The sequence below is a fragment of the Neopsephotus bourkii genome, unplaced genomic scaffold, assembly GCF_033783945.1.
Source record: "Neopsephotus bourkii isolate Nb327-2 ecotype Australia unplaced genomic scaffold, CSIRO-AGI_Nbou_v1 NB_1027, whole genome shotgun sequence".
NCBI lineage: Eukaryota > Metazoa > Chordata > Aves > Psittaciformes > Psittacidae > Neopsephotus > Neopsephotus bourkii.
Window position 1 is genome coordinate 2,203,009 of NW_026901516.1, and position 19,324 is coordinate 2,222,332.

The 19,324-nt window shown below is 39.7% G+C and overlaps 1 protein-coding gene and 1 long non-coding RNA gene across 4 annotated transcripts in view; one reads left to right on the forward strand and one right to left on the reverse strand.

Moving 5' to 3' along the window:
* ZNF521 (zinc finger protein 521) overlaps positions 1–19,324 on the reverse strand; it is a 231,862-nt gene that overhangs the window by 142,652 nt on the left and 69,886 nt on the right. The gene's annotated exons all lie outside the window — the stretch shown is intronic.
* LOC133216102 (uncharacterized) lies at positions 5,846–9,039 on the forward strand. The gene is made up of 2 exons (XR_009726556.1): positions 5,846–7,424; positions 8,672–9,039. It is a non-coding gene; the product is annotated as an uncharacterized LOC133216102 (long non-coding RNA).

Consider the following 19,324-nt stretch of genomic DNA (forward strand, 5'->3'; position numbering starts at 1 on the left):
TAATGTTATAACAAGCTGTCTGAAAATACACTGGACCAAATTCAGATGCACACATACAAGTCCCCAGCAGTGGCACACATCCATCTGAGGGCAGAACAGGGCTCCAGGTATTCAGTAGAGTGTTTATGGAGTTTTAAAATGTATTTTCTACACTAATATTTCTCTTTCCTCAGGCGCTCGTGAAGTGCTGTTTAGTGTAAATGCTTTTCTTGTGTTATGGCAAGTATCCTGCGTTTCAATGTGATGCACTTAGCATGTCCATGTAAATTTTTAATTTTTGGAACCAGTCACTTCACACTCACTGACTCCAATAAAGCTCTAGCACTCACAACCAAAAAACTCCTCTGGAAATCGGCTACAAGGCCTAAAAGTCTATTTAAAGATGCAAATGTGTGTGAATAGCTAGTGCAGATGTTTTTCTACACCGACTGTACTTGCTGAGTTTCAGCATTTCCATAAAGCACATTAAAACAAGTGTGTGAACACTCTGAGATGAAAGTACCAAGCACTCCTGAGACTTCCAGTGGAAAGTAGAGCTGCCTGACTTTTCTCCAAGCAGACAGGAATGCCCGTGATTCAGCAGCCTGAGTAAATAAAAGAGGTCCTTATTTCCTAATTTTGCTGGCTGGCCATACTGCAGCAGCCTCTGTGCTGCTGCCAAAGGGGATGCAAAACTGGAACTACACCCAGCAGCTGAAGGACTGTCTTTGTTAGCCAGCCAGGCCTTCCTGACCATCTTCTGGCATCAAAACTACCATATCCTGCGAGGAAGACCTCCATCTCAGGCTTGATAGTTCTCTAGTCTGTCTAATAGGATGAAACAACAAATTTTGCCTGGTCTGTGTTGGAGAAGGACAGCTGGAAACTCAGTTAGTAGCAGAGTAACACCTGTTCAGTCATATTTATGGGGGAAAGTGCTCGCTAACAGAAAGTGAAGTAATACCAGGAGGAGTTATCCCATGAAAGGGGAGGGAGGAAGGGGGAAGCATCAGAGCACAAAAGCACCTCTGTGGAGTCAGCAGCCAGCACCTCATGTGCCAACCCCAGTAGTTGTGAGGTCTTAAAAGTGATCTTATCCCTACTGCTGCTGACTGAATTAACAGTACTGCTTCAGAAAAACATTATTTAGTCACCAGGAAGGTTTTTGATATATGCATGCTTTGGCTGAAGTACGCTCCAGGACACTTGCTTTATCATGCCTTATTTTTCTGTATGATTTAAACATGTTTTTGCTGTCATTAGACAAACAGCCACACTCCTAAAGCAAATGTCAGCAAACCTTTATGTGCCATAATACATAAGGTTCCTCTCACAGAACAGAGTTTACAAATATGAACAAATTAATATTTTCAATATCCTGTAAGCAGCAGTTTTCCGTTTTCCCCATTTTGCTGCTCATGTAACTGGGGCACAGACAAGCTGGAGAGGTTTGCCTCAGGTTACAAATGTAATCTGTGCAAAGGAGGAAACAGAACCCGTATCTCTCAGGTCTGAGCCAACCCTGCAAGAAAAATCCTTTCTCCCCCTGAAACACAGAGCTGGCAAAATGCTTAAGCTGCTGGACCTGACCAAAAAGAAAGCCCAGCAGTTCAGCTGGACAGACACCCAACAGCTCCAGGTCCTGCTGATACATTCTCACTCTTTTGCCCCCTTAATGGCAATGGCAGACTGGTCACACAACTATCCCCCAGGACACCATCTGAAGGGCTAAATAGCAAGGTTTCTTTAACAGGTACAGAATTTATAACAACAGGTTACAAAGGACAGGAATAGATACTAAAAATGACAAAGCAAGTAGACAGCAGCACATAAACACATCTACTACCTACTGCCACTGGCATATAGATCATGAATGTACACATATGCATTGAGTTGTTGTGGAGTTATCTGTTGTCCCACCACCAGCCAATGACCTGTTCAGATATCACTGTGTACATGTACCTGTGCTCATACACACATATTAAAAGGGATGGACAGCACATATAAATGTACAGCTTTGCCAATTTACCAGCAGGCATGTTAAAAGATAGAATTTGAATTGTAAGAAAAGGACTAAGTAGCAGGCAGGTAGGTCAGTTAACTGGATGTATAATAGAGCTCCACAGTTCTAAATCCTTGCATTTTTGTGCAGGTAATTGAGTGGAGTGTTTATTATATATCATATAGTTTACTTGTAATGGCCATTTCAGGTTTTAGTGCTGGACACATTTTATATTATTACCACCACTAATTGTCTGCAGGGCTACCTTGGAAATGAAAAGGAATCTTAGGGGAATATGCAGGTGTGAATAAATAGTAAACAAAGAGGTTAGATATTGCCGGAATAAAACATTATTGTGCTGTGTGCTGAATACATCAAAATAACTAGAAGATCAAAGGATAGTGTTTAAGCATTGCCGTGACTTCAGCAATGGCCTAACATATATGTCACTGAAGCAAACTATGGGTTTGAAGCTTTTAATAGAATTAGCAGATGCTATTCACCTTTAAAGTCACCTTAAAATATATTACATAGTATTCTCCATTTACTTTCAACAGAGAAGTACACAGTTTTGGAAAAGCTGCAACTTTAATATAACCATCACATTTTTTTTCACATCAGTGCCCCCCACTTTAAACTCACTCATTTGTCTCATCACTTATTAAATGGCTTGAAAACTAATACTCTGTAATGGGCATTCAAAAGAGAAATGTGAACTTTAAAAATTATTTATAATTTACAGATGTTTTTGAAAATCTATCAATATTTAAAAACTGCTTTGGGAGCACCAATTAAATGCATTAACAGTTAAATTACTGGGGGAGGAACATACAGAGGTTTCTGACCAACAGAACTGAGACAGCTGGCAGGGAGGTTTCCCCATTTCAAATTTCATAACTAAAAGAAAGGCAGCTCCTAGGAACAACAAATAAGTCACTTTAATACCTCACAGGAAAAACCTGCTTGCTTTTATAAAATGCCTTTAATGCTTACATAAGTAGTTAACATTCCTGTATTGCTCTCCTAAGGTAACCTAAGCCTCCAGTTCCATTATGTCTTCTTCAGAAGACATATTACTATTACATATGTAGAGAGGAGCATAAATGTTTTCCTTGATTGTTGCTTAAAGTTCATTTGAACAGACGGAGCCCAATGAATTCCATCTTCTACAGCCAAATTAAAGAAAATGTAAGCAGTTCACATTCTGCTCCACCTTTCAAATCATGCACAAACACCAGTCTGCAACTAGAAGAAAACAGAGCTACCCTACGCTTGTTTAAGGAAGCCGGTTATTTTGTGCCTCTCTAGGCAAAGAGAAAGCATAAGTAATTTTCCACAGTCCTGTACATATAACTAATGACAGTCACCATCCTCAAAGCTTATTATACTGCTTTACATAATTGGGAATCGCATGTCACACAATTAATTTACAGGGCTTGTTTAGTTGTGACTATACAAGCACTAAGCGATTCAAATTAGCTCATTTGTCCACTGCTTAAATGTGACAAACACATTTACACTGTATTTCTTCCTGTTAAGTTGCAGTTTCTTTTAGTAGTTGTTTTTGTTTGTTTGTACAGTATGAGTCAGAGACCACCAGGCTTGTTCCATCTGAAGCTAAGGTCAGGAAAAATCACCCTGAGAATAATTACATTTAGAGTCAAGATAATGGGAGTGCAGAAAGCCCATTCAACTACCCTAGCAAACTTGCACATAATAATGATCTCCTAAGAATCTGTATAATAACAACCTCATGTACTAAAAGTAGTGATTCAGTCAATCAGGTCTTTGCTACAAAATAATTATTATAATTTGTTGTGCTGATAACAGTACTTATACTGCTTATTAAGAACACCAAATGATGGGGGATAACAGTTCAGGTTCCTCACTGGACTCCAATACTTTCTTCTGCATTTTACTTTCACTGGGTCATGCCCTCACCAGGCAACACCATGAATAGGACCAGAAACCCTCTCCCTCCAGTCTTTCCCCATGCTGCAGCTCCTTTTGAAAGCTGCTGAAGTGTATAGAAGCTACAGAGACAGCTGCCCCTATAACACAGTCCCAGTCATCAAAGTACTTTGCAGTGGCACACAGGTATTAAAATGACTGCTTCTTTCTTTCCCAGGTCACAATATAAGGAGTGTGTCTGAAGTCAGACAGCATTGTTCTTTCTCTTTCCTTCCCAAAATTAGTGGTGCAAAGGCTCAGACCCTGAGAGCTGAAGGAGACCCTGCTTCACAACAGCCTTCTAAGTCCCCATTCTCACACAGCCCCAGGACCCCATGGGGAGAAGGGCAGGCTGTCAATACCTCCCTAGCTGGAGGCTCAAACAAAAGATGGAGCCCCTGGGCAGGATTTGCAGGCAGAAACCCCTGAGATGTCAAGCACCACCTTGGGTCCTTATTTGAGTATCGCCCTTCTTTCAGCTAATCTACAGTTTAATCATGAAGGTCTGCAGGGATTGCTGCGGGGGCACCTCACACTCAGTTGCTTTCCCCTTCTTTTATTATGCATGCCTCTCTGTCCCACCTGTGCCTACTTTTCAGCCACCCCAATTCATTGCTTCATTGCCTTTCGACCAGAACAGCAAGAGCAAGGCACACTTTGGAGGGGGCTAAACTAGGACAAAGAAAAGAAGGAAGGCAATGTGCGGAGAACTGAATGAAAGGAATATAGGTAGGGCGAAAGAAAGGAGTGAATTACTGCATCTGAAAGAAACCCTGGCAAAGATATCACAAAATCTTTTATAGGGAATGAAAAGTAAAAGGAAATTAAGATCAAGCAAAAGCAATGCAGGCAGTTAACACATTCAAAAACGTATCAGTGTTATTTTACAGTGTGCTAGAATTAAATACAGTAAATAAATACAGAACTGCTTATTTCTTAGAATGACAGAGATGTGGTGGCGGTCTTATTTACACAGGTGAAAACTCCTGGACCTAGATCTGCAAAGGGACTTAGGTGCCTCCAGGAGCCTAAGAAGCGAAGAAAGAAGGATTCATGGGGCCCTGGGGGGGACCAGGAAAAGGTATGCAACCTCACAGCTTGGGCACTCAGCTGGGAGAAGGGAGTACTGGGCTCTTTATACATTAAAGAGGCATCAGATAAAAAACAAAAATAAACACAAGTTCCAGACTGCAAGAACCCCTGGACTGAGTGTCCTTCTCATTAGGTTAACAGCTCCTTCTCAAATGTGCTCCTACCAGCTCCTTGCTTCAGAAAGCCCAGCTTCCATGGGAAGAAACCTCTGCACAGCCAAAGACCCCCTGCTCCAAAGCAGGAAATGTGGCTTTGAATCCGTTCAGAAGCTGGGGGAACTGAATGAAGGCCTCATACCACTTAATCCTCTACCTACCTGGCCCCTTAATAGGGAAGACATGAACACAGCAGTTTCTGCTGCAAGTGCCCACCATGTCCTGGGCTTAGTACGATGGTTTCTGTGCAGCAGACTGATCAGAGATGATGGGTACTCAGATGTTCACACTAGTGTGGCTAGCACAGACTTCCAGGCCACAGAAACCAGAAAAAACTTTCATAAAAAAAAGGGGTGTCTCCCAAACTGGGGCTAACCCAGAGAGGTAGTTTTTGGATAAACAATTCTATTTATTTTCTTACAATCTATCTACATCCCATTTTAGGCTTCTTTTTTTTTTAGATCTGGCTGTTAGTGCAGATGTGCTGCACAGCTGTGAAAAGTGATGTCACTGAGCAAAGGTAACTTTGGTTTTTAACCCAAGTCAGTGCTCAGAATGGCAGACAAATGCTTACACCCATGCTGGTGCAGCACAGTCATACTGGAGACAGCCTGCTCAGGAGCCTTTTCACTGTAGTCAAAATGCCATGCAAGACAACACAGCCCTTTCTCCCTGACCCTCATTTTCTTCAGGTTACTTGAATGGGAACATATGTGGATGTCTATGTCTAGGTGGAATGGGCACAGGTTGGTAGGGGTGTGTGTTTCCCACTAATTCACAGGCATTTTAACCTTTAAGGGAACCTGACGAATTTCTCAATTCAAAATGGTCAGAAGACCAAATCCTACTATGAAGCTGTCACATGTAAACTGTCATACCTGCCACTTCCTATCTTGCAGAACATCAATCCCTCTGTGTGGAATTTTGTAAGGTAAGAGTTGTATTTATAGTAAACATGCTTCATTCAGACCTTTCATATTAATACAGGTTTATTTGGTTGATTTACTTCTACAAAAGAAGGAGAAATTCTTTGCAAAAGGCAGCATTTTCCTTCTTTTCTAATTTCCATTCACCAAAGCCTGCTGAAACTCATGATTAACTGTCTGAAATAGAGGCCCCTCCAGAAATAAAGAGATCTCTGCTTTAGATCTGTTAAAGCCTATATCTAAAACAACCCTTTGTAACTTCCTCAGTGTAGAATGGAAGCCCAGTGTGAAATACAGTAAATTAAGCCTTCTGCTGTCAGAGCTGGAAATAAGAGTAGAGCAGAATAGTGGCTGGATTTGAAATTATTTCCTTTTTCTTTTTTTTTATTAGCTTCATTTACATCCTGTCTAAGGTCTTCTGAGCAGCTCAAGGTGTCTTATCTCTGGCTACCAGGGGGTATTTTGCAGTCAAAGCAGTTAACGTACTTTCTCTCTTTTTAAGACCATCTTATCTTATCAGGCAGATCTCTTCAGGCTGAGGAGAACCCGTACTTATCAGTAGCTGTACACTGTATTGACAGCTCAGTGCTGCTAGGGACAAACGAAAGCTTAGGGTAGAGAAAGATCAGTTAACCTGTTCCACTCTCAATTTAGACTAATCTTTGGTTTGTCTAACTTCAGGAAACACTGTACATCTTTTCTGTGTTTACTTGGACAACAGCGGTGCACAATCACACCACCACTTGCTCAATATGGTGCACAGGTACAGCCACTGTAATAATCCCCAAGGCAGACTGCCTGTTGACTTGTGTGAGCAGTGCTCTGCTGACCTCCAGCAACTCCTGCTCCAGGTGACCTCAGGGGTGGATGACTGTTCTGATAGCAACCAAGGGTTGATGGGATCGCCCAGAGAAGCAAAAACTGGATGTTGCACAGACCCACAATTTGCAAATCAGCCTTTCCCTAGAGCAAGGGCCAGAAAAGGAAAGTGATTCCACACATGGTCTAAATGGAAGCAGCGAGTCTGAAGGTGAGCATCCTGCAAGCCTGTTCTTGGAGCAGAAAGGTGAAGCAGCAGTTTATTTAGACCTGTCCTCCATATCCTACCAGGGTGAACTCTACAGCACAACACAGTAACCAAGAGCAGTCAGCCCTGCTAACCAGTTATCTCCTTGAAATACATAAGCCAGCTTTTTCACCACAAAAAAAAACGATACAAATGGCAAGATTCCTCTCGTCCTTTGCTGATGTCACGAGCAGTGAACCAGGTCTAAAAAGTTGCAACTGCTGCTGCTGAAAAATCAGTCACCATAATTTCAGGTGAAAAAAATACATAATTGAAATTAAGTCTTGTGCTGGTTCTGCCTTCTACTTTTTTATGTTTATTTTTTCTCTCCTTTTTGTATCCAAACACTTCATGAGCACTTTTATATTAGTGATAACCCTAGACTTTCCCTGCAGAGAAGGTTCTCTATTAATTGTCCATTATCTTGGTGTGTCAGCACAAAGGACAGGGGAACAAATTCTCATCCAAATGGTTTCACCTCTCTCTCTTGAGAGTGATGCCCTTGTCAGGGCATTAAAGACATGAAAACCTGCCACTTATCAGAATTGTGTTTGAATCGAACTACTGTCCTTGAAAACAGTAGACACCAGATACCATCAAAATAAGCCACATTGGCAGATCCTGTTCCACTGTGACTTAGGCAACCTTTAGACAGCTTATATACACACCTCTGGTTGTATATGGTCCGTAACATTACAGCCGTGGTTTAGAATCACAAAGGCATGTTCTTCATTTTATCAAACACTAAGCACATTAGAAACAGCAATTGCCAGGTTGAAGAAAACTTGGCCAGTATCTATGTTAAATCTCTAGACACCATATTAAAATGTGGGATAGTGGTATGTGCAGAGTTTTTGAAAAGAGGTGGTGGTAGGAGGAAGAAGATACGTATGGCATTTTTTATGAAACAGTTTGGAAGATTTCACCAGTTTAAATAAGCCTGAGGACACACTTGAATATAAACTCATTGCTGAACCAAATCATAAAACTTTGTAATTACTTCACACCACCAATTCTTAACAAAACATAACTCAAGCCTATTAAAATGCTGAATTTGCTTGCTAGAATGCAACAGTATTTCAGAGAGGTATTTAATCATTCTATTAACCTGTTCAGAAACAGAAAAAAGAAAGAGCACTGAAGTTACATCCACAGCTGCAGATCTCTATCTGTCTTTTTTTGGCAATCAATGACTGTCCTCACTTTTCACAATCTGAAAGCACAAAGAGGAGAGGAAAAAAAAGGAACTTACGCTTTGCTTTTAACAAGTAAACAAGTGTACAAATTAATTCAGAGAGCTGTAATTTTGAGAATTTTCTATGTTTAATGTGCACTGCAGTTAAACTACTTTTTCTGTACAAATTAATTTACTGCATCAGTGATCGATGTTTATGTTTAGGCAATTTTATTTCTCAGTATGGTAAAATTAGACCTAATAGTTGCAACCTGTTATGTCCAATCTGTCACTGAAATTCAAATTGCCTTTTTCCTATTATTCAAGGAGCAATTTGGAGGAATTAAAGCCGTCTAAAACCAGAAGACAAACAATTCTCTGTATGGACTCAATAGCCTGTGTCATCAACCTGCTCTAGAAAGCGGTAGTCCTTCCTCAGCAGAACCACTGCCACCTTTTCCTCATATTCTGAATGTTTCCAGCCTGAAGACACCCCAAAAGGCACAAGTGTCTGAAGACAGCAGAATGCTGTGCCACTCCTTGAAGGGAACATAATGACAGTGTATGTTTTGAGCAAGTGCAGATATCATTAACAGCTAACAGAAAGAGCCTTCTCTTCATTCAGTAATTGCTGATGTTCACACATTTTCAATTAGCCATCCATGTATCTAAAAAAAAAAAAAGTTTCTTTTTCATCTGGGATGAGTTAGTTATTGTCATCTTGTTCTTGTCAGTGAAGCACTCGGCTCCCACCGACAACTATTATTTATTACTTCCAGTACTGAAAAATTCTGGTTGAACTTTGTTTACTACCCTCTGCCTTATTTTTTCTTGCTTCAGTGGGATGGCTGTGCTGAATAAATTCAAGGTTATTCCCTTGAATCACTTGAGGTTTCTTGAAACCTCAAGACTCTTACCCCATCTTCCAGTGTATCTTTGATCCCATTTGAATTTCTGGATGGCATGTTGTTTGCTGCTTCTGTACCCATTTGCATCTCTTATTCTTAGAAGCCTAGCAATCCTCCTCACAATTAAGAAACAAATACTCTCCGCTCCCCCTCACATGTTTATCTTCAGCTTTATTTTTCTCTTTGTGTTTGTGTGTGGGAAGGAGAGATTAATTTTTCTCACATACAAAGAACAAACACTTTGCTTTCTGAATGCCAGCCTGCATCCAAGTTTTTGGTCTTGTTGAAGATGCATGAAATAGGAACAGTGAGATGAGGAATAACATTGGGTTTTAGGAGATTTTGCATCTTTTCCAGTCATTCTGGTTTACACTCTGATCACTTTTAAAATTCCAAGTAGGCTCATTTCTTTGCAAGATTGCTCAGTTCATCAAGCTGATGAACAATTTTGCTACTAGACTGTACTGATTAATGTGAATTAGTCACGAGATTAATAATTTTACTGTTTTGCAGGACTAAGCTGCCCTTAACATCTTGAGTTTTGACAGTATTTTACAACTGGAACTTCCTTAGACAGATGATATGTAACTTCCCGGATTCTCAATGCTCAGCAAAGTGGCAAGACCTTACCCCTGGGTTCACTCTTCTGTTTTAGTGCCCATAAACCATTCTCAGTTGACAATATTTGAACTAAGACCCTTGGTTTTTGTACAGCAGTTGGCTGCTGACTCCTCTTTCTACTAGTTATTTGTTTCATTCTCATAGTTGACGTTCACTTATCTCAGTGTGAGGTAAAGCATGTCTTTTTGCTGATTCCTATGCAGTTTCTAGAAGAAAGACCTGAACTTCTGTTGATCCCTTGGCAGACAGCATAAGACAAATAACAACATCATCTACATGGGTTCAGGTATATATATAACAGTTAAATCATTTGATGGAGGATGGAAAATAGACACTTCATTTCTAGTATTTGAAGCACAGACCATTGTATTCCACGATTACATTTACATGCTTCCTCCTGTAGTGGCCAATGAATCAAATCACTATTTATCATCTATTGTACAAGATTTCCTGACTCTGCTTGTGTTTAGACTTCTGTTTTGCTGATAATGGACTTCACAGTATCGTCAGTCTCCAGAGGAGCGTATAAAAGCACCATCTATTTCTAATTCTGAATAGTGGCCTCTGTGTTAGGTAATGTATTGGCCGGTAGGCTGCACTTGCTTGCTAATTACAGTGGAAGTTTTCTCTTAAAGAAAACATGGCACTGCAAACGGCATGGAATCAGCTTTCTTTCTAATTGGAGCTTTCTTTCTAATTCTCCCAGTACTAAGTTTCCTCATAAACACACTCTTCTATATTTGGATACTGGATTTAACCCTGTTACAGAAAATAAGACTTGACACAATTATATATTTATTTGATCTTTTCTAAAGCACCAATTGCAAGCCAAGTAGTATAAAGAGCCAAATGCAAAACAGTAAAAGTAGAAAGCAAAATGTAATAGCATGTTACAATATGCTATACACACAGAATTCAAAAGGGACCTGCCAGCCCCAAAAGATTCAATTCCTGACTAGTTAGAGAAAAGAGAAAAACAAAAGGGTAGCAGATGCAAAAACAAAGGTAGGGAGCCCATAAAACAGTCATGGATAGGCCAACTGAAATAAACAGGGCTTGCAGCTTGCCTTAAAGGCAGCCAGCAAGGGGCTCTGGCAGGGAGTTCCACAACTGAGGACAAGAAAGACTTGCCTTCGGTCCATGCCTGACTCAGCCCAGGGAGAGAAAGCTGACTATGTCCAACTGCGAGCAACTGCCAGACAGGGACGTGGAGTGCAAGGCTGCTGCCCAAGAACTGGGGGATTAAACTTTGAACAGTTACATGGATGGGGCTTTATTTTTCCATATATAAGCTTTCTACCCCAAAGAGGCTCCGGATCAATTTCAAGGGAAACAATTAGGAGCACATTACAGTAGTCTAGCCCAGATGACTGCAGTGTAGTCTTTGTCCAAGATAAATATGCAAACTGTTCAAATAAGCTGGAAATTCATCAACGAGGATGTAGAACTAGGGCCCTTCTCGCTGGGGAAGTAACATTATGGTGTTGGTCAATATTACTCCCAACATGCATCCCAACATGTACAAGCCTGAAACTCTGTCTATCCACATAGCAGGACACTTCCTGCTTCTTTATTTCATGCCCATTAAGAAGACAGCCTCAAGGCATATTACCTAAATGTTTTCCCTTGTTTTCCACAATCTTGTGGCATTGTGCTACAACCAGTTTCACTCCTCTAAAACATGTCTATTGGAGACTAATGTTACATGCCTGCAAATATACTGCAGACCTCCTGTAAGCAAGAACAGTTCACAGCAGACCAAATGAAAATATACATTGTAATGTCTCCAGCCAGCTAATGGAACTCAACCTCTAACTCCTCTGATATCTCACATCCCGCATAAAGACAGAGAAAAGAAAAGGAAATATAATGGAAGACTGCCTTGTGGAAAAAGGCAAATGCTCATCTTGGAACAAGGTATTAACCATTTGGTCCAACCACTTAATTGCTCTAGGCCAGATGCCAGTTTCGGGTCACCTCTTTTGGGCTAGGCTCTTCAGTCATGGGACAGGAGCCCTCACTTCCAACTTGGACAAACTGGCAGCTTGAGGAGTGAAGAGCTGGGGAGTGAAGGGTGCAGGAGGAGCATCCCGATCATCAGGAGGAGCCAGTACCAGCTGTTCCTGCTGAGCTACAGTCCCAACACAGGGTGACTTCAAAAAATTGGTAATCCGGGCAGGCTCATGCTGTGGACTGGATCTGGCTTGCAGGACATTTTTCGGACCACTCTGTATCAACTCCAAAGGAAAAGCTCTTCTCTGGCTTTTACAGTGGCAGGAAAACAGCCTGTTTTGTGGCTTCTTATCTCATGGGCATAAATGTGATTAAAACAATCTGAAATGCAGCCATGCCGATTAGGTTTTTTATTCCATCTGATCCTAACATGGCTGCAAAGGAGACCAATAACCTTATGGTTTAATCTTCATCTTCCTGGTAAAAAGGAATATGAACAACATCGGCAAAGACAATTGCTGACTTTGTACCAATGTGCAGGCAGCCTATACTAACCAGGCAGCCTGTAACAGGAAACATTTCCAGGAATTTTACATGTGTTTTTATTACAGCAGGATCTGTTTTTTTCAGTGTTATTCAGTTCTGAGCTGGGATTTTAGAATGCAGTGGTACAATACTGTGTCTGCTACTTAGAGAGTGGGATGGCTGAAGAAAGGCTGTATTCTCCCTGAAATTTCTACATAAACACTTGGCTTTTTTTCCTTGGCTCTAATGTCTGCTACTTTAGCCCAGGCTTACCATCCCCACACTGGAGCACTTTATTTCCACAGAAAACTTCCAGATCTCTGTGACTATTTGATACTGAAGAGGTGGTTTGTATCATCTTAGATTATCTTACATGAGGTAAAAAAGAACCCATGGCCTTGTCACAAGCTCCTACTCATATTCCGTAAAGAATTTAAAGTGATCGTTTTCATAAGCTAAACTATATTCTTTCCTTTCCCCATGCATTTCATTGCAAAAAAGCCAATATTCTGTGTGGCAGGCATGATGTACTGGTACTCTGAGGAAACTTCTAGCAAGTCATTTACGTCAATGAAATATTAGCAGATACATCCAACAGATACAGAGGAGGACTAGCAGAAAAAGAACTGGCCAACCTTTTGAACACTAGGCTGTTTCATTTGACTTATGTTACCAAAATACTTTAATATACTAAAATCTACAGTTTCAGAATAAAATCCTGGCTCTGCTGAAGCCAATGAAATTTTGCTATTAACTTTAACAGGACCAGTATTTTAGCTTTGGTCTGGATCTGGTTAGATGCAGGGTTTAAGAAAATGAAACTTATTGCCTGGGAGTCCAGTGGTAATATTCAAAACGAATGAGCTATATTACTTGGGTTCATGAGGAAAATACAAAATGAAAATTATGGTAACTTTTCAAGGTTTATTAACTCAAGTCCCATAGCCTCGAGGGGCTATCTCCATCTGCCTTATTTATATGCTACCATGATGGTTCCTGCTCTTCAGTAAGTTATGTTAAAAGAGTCTTTGTATTGTAGGATTTTAACATCCCACAGATAAGTATTTTCAGCAAAAGCACAATATGATTTTATTTTATACTAATTAACTACAAAACCTTTCTTTTAATCCAAGTATGAATATCTAACCAGTAACTTGCATCTACAAAATGCATTCTGAAGCAACTATTTGGAAAGCTAAAATATATCTGACAAATAATGTGTACGTGTATTTTGTATATATATAAAAATAAAGGCACATCCAAAAAGAAAGCTTTCCCTTCTTCCACAAACTTCCTCAAAGAGCCTGAATGCAAATTATGTCTTTAACTAATTACAGATAAAAAATAAACAAACCCATATTTCTCAAATCACTCTTCCAGAAAAGTCTGCAAGGTTAACCGAGCCAGAGCTTGTAGATGCATTCCTGAAGTGAGAACCCCTCCCAGGAGAACTGCTCCCAGCTCCATCCCTGTTAGCTGGCTGGCTGGCTGGCTGGAGACATCTCTCAGGGCACAACTGCAGCACTACTGCATTGAAAGAGGTGGCCTCTGAGCTGGCCCAGCAGTATGATAAAGGAAATACAGATGTTAAAACATCATTTTTGTGGACAGTAGTGGCCAAACTGTACCTTTCCCACAGTTCAGCTAAAATGAGCTCCGCAGTGGTCCACTATATAGCCAGACGTCAAGCCTGTGTTCGGGTGCAGTTAGAGAAACTACTTACTCTGCATTTAATGGCCCAGTTGCAGGCCCAAGAAGTACTTGCAGAAGGTCCTTAAAGAGCTGTTTGATCATATGTCATGGCTCCCCACTTCCAGATGCAACTGCCTTGAAGGCTAACCAGCACGCATTGTTTTGCTAATCCTACATTTCCTTATTAAGAGTCGCCACGAATATTTATGGAGTCATGAAAGGGAGATAGATGGCTTGCAAAATGATCAGAATGATTCCCATGTAGTCTCCAATTTATGAACTTAGTGAAGTCCTGCTTTATAGCCAATGTTGGAAAACTTTCAGATGTGTCTCTATAGTTCCTCCCATCTTATCACCATCGCCCTACACTTTGATTAAACTCACAGTGCCAAGAAGATCAGATTGCTTTGGTCAGGTTTTCAACACTAAATATTGAAGATTTCCTGTACTCCCAATCATTTTGGCAAGAACTAACTTGCCCTTTTCTACTGAAAGAAGTGCTGATCAACTATTTGAGTCATATTACTAACATTTTCTCTCCGCGTGAGACTTTCAGTTGTTCAGAATTTGCCCTTTTACGGTTTATTAACAGTGCATGTGACTTCCTGAAACTAATCTACTACTGCTTTTTCTTTGCTGGCCCTCCCAATCAATTTCTAACTGGGACCCAATTTGTCTGAAATTCTGCTCACAACAATTCTATTTTCTCCAGCAATTATGTGCTTGCTTAGTTAAGTGTTCCATTTAAAAATAAACAAATCTCCAAGAAAACTTACTGGCTTTCAGTCAGGCCCTCAGTCATCACACTCACCCAAAGTGTTATGCAGCAGTTTCTTTTTTAGTCATTTACACACTTTTGGCCAATTTGCTTGTTGGATGTTTTAAGCCTTCTTCAATTCAAGATACAAGGTTATTCCTATGAAGTACGTGTCTCTGACAGGCATTTGACTTCTCTAGTGAGGATTTGGCTATCACATTCTGAAGCGATGTGGACTAATTCTTGGTATTACCTTACATCAGTCTTATATCAATATAAATTCATCGACTTCAGATGTGTTACTTTTGTCAGACATCAGTGTGAGACCTGTGCGATCAGATTAGGCACACAAAGACAGCTTTTCATTTTATAGAGCTGTCTGAAAAGCAGCCACTTCCTAAAGACGTGTGGCTTGTAAAAATGGCTGCTGAGCCCTTCAGATTAAAACATATTGCCAATATGTATATTTTAACCACTATAATGATAATTATTATCAACATCAGTGGCAATGAAGAGCAGACAATGACTTTGTATAGGTTTGGCTCTTCTCTCCCAATTTCCACTTACAATTGCCAAACTGCCTGCTCTGTTTCTTATGTAAAATTGCAGATGTCTTCTTATTAATCAAGAGCCTAATACACTCCAGATGAATAAACAACTTCAGCACTGCAGCACGTACCTCACTTCTTAAACTCAGGATTTATTGGAGCGGCCTGTTCCAAGATCTCTTAACTTAAAAAAGATGGTTTATTGTTCCTTGCTTCTACAGCAGGGGCCTAAAAAATGCTTTGAAACTATGTCTTTGTCCCTTTGCAACATTGTATTCAAAGACATTTCCAACCCTACAGTGTAACATTATCCAAATCCTTTGAAACCCAAAGTAGTTGCTCAAACTCAATCATCCAAATGCAGGAAACTTCACAGGGAATGGAGAGCCAGGTGACACATTCGTGATGACTGGGTTACAGTGGTGAGTATCCTTGAGTCACCTTTAAAACATGACAGCACGTTCTGAAGTGCCATCTTAGAGCACAGGGCATAGACTTCTTCCTTCAAATACCCATTAGTAAGGAGGAGAGTATAAAGCACCCAATGTTTTCCTTCCAGTAAAAAAAAAAACAGTTTAAGGGAACTTACACAGCTGTGTATCAATTCCCTGATATTACATGTTTCCAGTATCTTGCTGCAGATTTAGCCTGTAACTCAGCTAATCAAAATTGGTTTAAAGATTTCTATTTCAAATTAAAATCTTCCACACCTAAACTATTCTGTGTACTTTAATTTACATTCCCTAAATAGGAGAAAAACGGGTCCTTTCTTTGTAATCATGTAGAAACAGGAACAGGAAATAATGATTAGGGGTTTAAAGCACATACTAACTCATGGATTGCTAATTTTTTAATTATTGTTTGAAAATATTGGCACCCTTCTTAGAACTTCCACATTATTAATGTGCTTGCTAATATTGGACTGCTAAGGGTGGTTCTATTAATAGATGTATGTATATAGAAAGCTGGAAAAAAGTAAAGGTTATAATATTAGCATACCTTACTCATTTTTAATTAAAGAATTTAAAAGCCCAGTCTTTGGGGGGTTTGGGAAAATAGTGTAGCCAAATGAGACCAATTAACTTCATTAGCTTCTGCAAATAACTACTTTTCCGGCACATTTCTATTTTTCCATCTGCTTCACAACTAAACATGTCTACAAATTAACATTTTATTTATGATTTAAGGTTCCAATTCATAAAAATTATGCATTCATTGCATGCAGTTTCCTGTATTTACTGAAAAAAAAAATCACTAAATTATCTATATCTTCCATTCTTCACTCTATTTTTTCCTCTGAATGAAAAAGAAAAAAAAACACAGAGCCTGCAACTATAAAATACCACAACCCAAATCAGGGTTGAATGGTTGAAGTGGAAACATCCATACTACAATGGGAACTGGACAAAAATCCATTTTAAAATGACAGCTGCAAAAACTCAATAAAGAATATTATAAAACTGTCATTAAAATGCCCTATTGCTACTAGTGTGTTGCACATTTTCTTGAGCCATTTCTTATAAGTTAGCAGTCTGAAAAGTCTTATCACACACAGCATCGATTTTGCTCATCCACTCAATATCAAGTACAACACTGACCACCAAATTACCAGCACTTTTCACTTAGGAAGAGTTGCAATGGCTACTAATGTTGATACTAAAAGTAAACTGGTTATTACAGTCATTTAGCAGTCAAGAAAATACATTTACAACTTTGATATCAACCAAAAACACTAATTTACCTCAGCCTCATCATCATTACCTACTTTATTTATGATTATGCAGCAGCTTCGAGTGTTAGCTGCTTTAATGGAGAAGGAAATCTTCTCTAATGAGTCATATTATTTAGATAGTTCTAGAAAAAACAGGGAATTTTATGAGTTGGAGGAAGGGAGCAATTAGGAGTGTTTTATATGTCCAGGAAGGAACGGACACACTTTCCTGCTGATTTTCCTTCTTGTATAAGAAAGTCAGCAATCATAGTTCAGAAAACCACCTCACTATATGAAGAACCAAATAAGGAAAAGGAAATATTAAAGGGGAACTTTAAATTTAAATTACAGTTTTGAGGTATACCTCCTGAAGATGATATACGTCATCTACTTTTCCTATTTTGGCTATAAAATCATGTTATATGTAGTTACTACACTGTGATCCTCTAGCTGATATGCAGCCAGGGAAATCACTTCCTCTCTTCACTAAGTTACTGGGAGAAGAGAATGAAATGTGCTTGTGAAATACTTCACCAGAAGGTCCCCAAAATATCTTGAGTTGTAGGGTGAAATTTAATGCCACTGGCAGCATCCATATAACAGTTCCACCCCAAATCTCCGTAGGCTGACTCAGTTCCCACTCTAGTCAATGGAGACAGATGGAGGCTCTTCACTGGGCGCTACAACTCTACTCTTTAAGGATGGGCCAAACTGTTTTCTAGAAGTGTCTGGCTCCAAATCTAGGAGAGCTCAACCCCACTTGAAATGGCATCCCTTACATTTTTATCTTCCACCCCCTTTACTCTCTCCAGAATATCCACTTCTTCAGTTAAAGAGTGCCAAAAGCAAGAAAGAGGACCACTAGTCACTCCAAATCTCTAACCAAAGCACAGGCAGCCAACTACCCAGCTGGAACAGGAACTGTCAGTGTGATAACATACATGAAACTAGAACAGGTTGCACTGGTTTTAGGGAGGGCTTTTCACTTTCTCTCAGACATGAGATTTACTGGTCTTCTTCACCTGAATGAGACTGAGCAAGTCACACTATATATTTGCTCAGAATACACAGTTTTGCTGTTTACAGAATCATAGAATGGTTTCAGTTTGAAAGGACCTTAAGATCATCTAGTTCCAACTCCCCTTTTCATGGGCAAGGACACCTCAGTAGACCAAGGGTCTTTCCATCCTGGCCTTGAACACTACCAGGGATGGAGCATTTACCACTTCTCTGGGTAACATGAAGTTCAAGGCAATAACAGAGAAGGCTACTATGGCTTTGTTAACTTCACTGTCATGAAGCTCACCAAAGCTCTTTTCCCTATACAAATGAATAAATGCATTTACTTCCCTATACTGTCAGTTATTGCATTCATGTTATCATCACTGCACTACGTTTTCCTGTTACCCTAAAAAGCAAGCAGCAGAATCCAATCCAAAAACATACCTTCTACTATGTGCTTCCCACCAAACTTTAAACAGAAGATTGCAACCTTCTTTGTTTATCCTTGATTGCACAGATAAACAGAGTGCCCAAAAGGTTAATCTCTGATTTAATTTTTAACCTGATGCTAATGTTCAGAACCTGAACTTCATGGGTGTTGACCTCTTGTTTTCGAGGAACATGTTTCCTCCTTCCCAGATACAGAAGAGACGAAGCAAAACCACTGCAGTACAGGCTAAATCGAAATGCATTCCTCTTCATTTAGGATGCTGAAAACTCTTGCATTTAACTAAATCAGACATAACTTTATGACTCTCTTTGGTGGAAGGACTCCAGACCAGTCATCTAGCCATCAGAACTTGCATTCAGCTTAACCACCAGGACATCTGAGCTAACTGACAGATTAAACTACAGGAAGTGGAGCTGCTTGGAAGGACAATTTAGGCATTTTACAATAGCTAGAAAAAAAAAATTAAACCTGTATCTTGTGACCAAGCATAGAAATTCTGTTATTGTCTTCCAAAAGAATTTAAAAAATCTGCTAAACAAAGGAACAAATATGTATCATTCACCTGTTGCTACATACGACGTACACAGATAGGGAGCTCTGTTAACATCCTCCTGCTCAAAACCAGTACATAGATACTAGTGCACCAACCAGGCTTAACTTTTAAACTTTGCATTAGGCTATTAAAATTCAAAATTAAAATACTGTGAGTAATAAATATTTATACAAGCTATCTGAAGATATAAAACTGATTCTAAGTAATGGCACTGACAGTAAAACAGCATGAAGTCTGTTTATGATCTTCTGTGCACAGG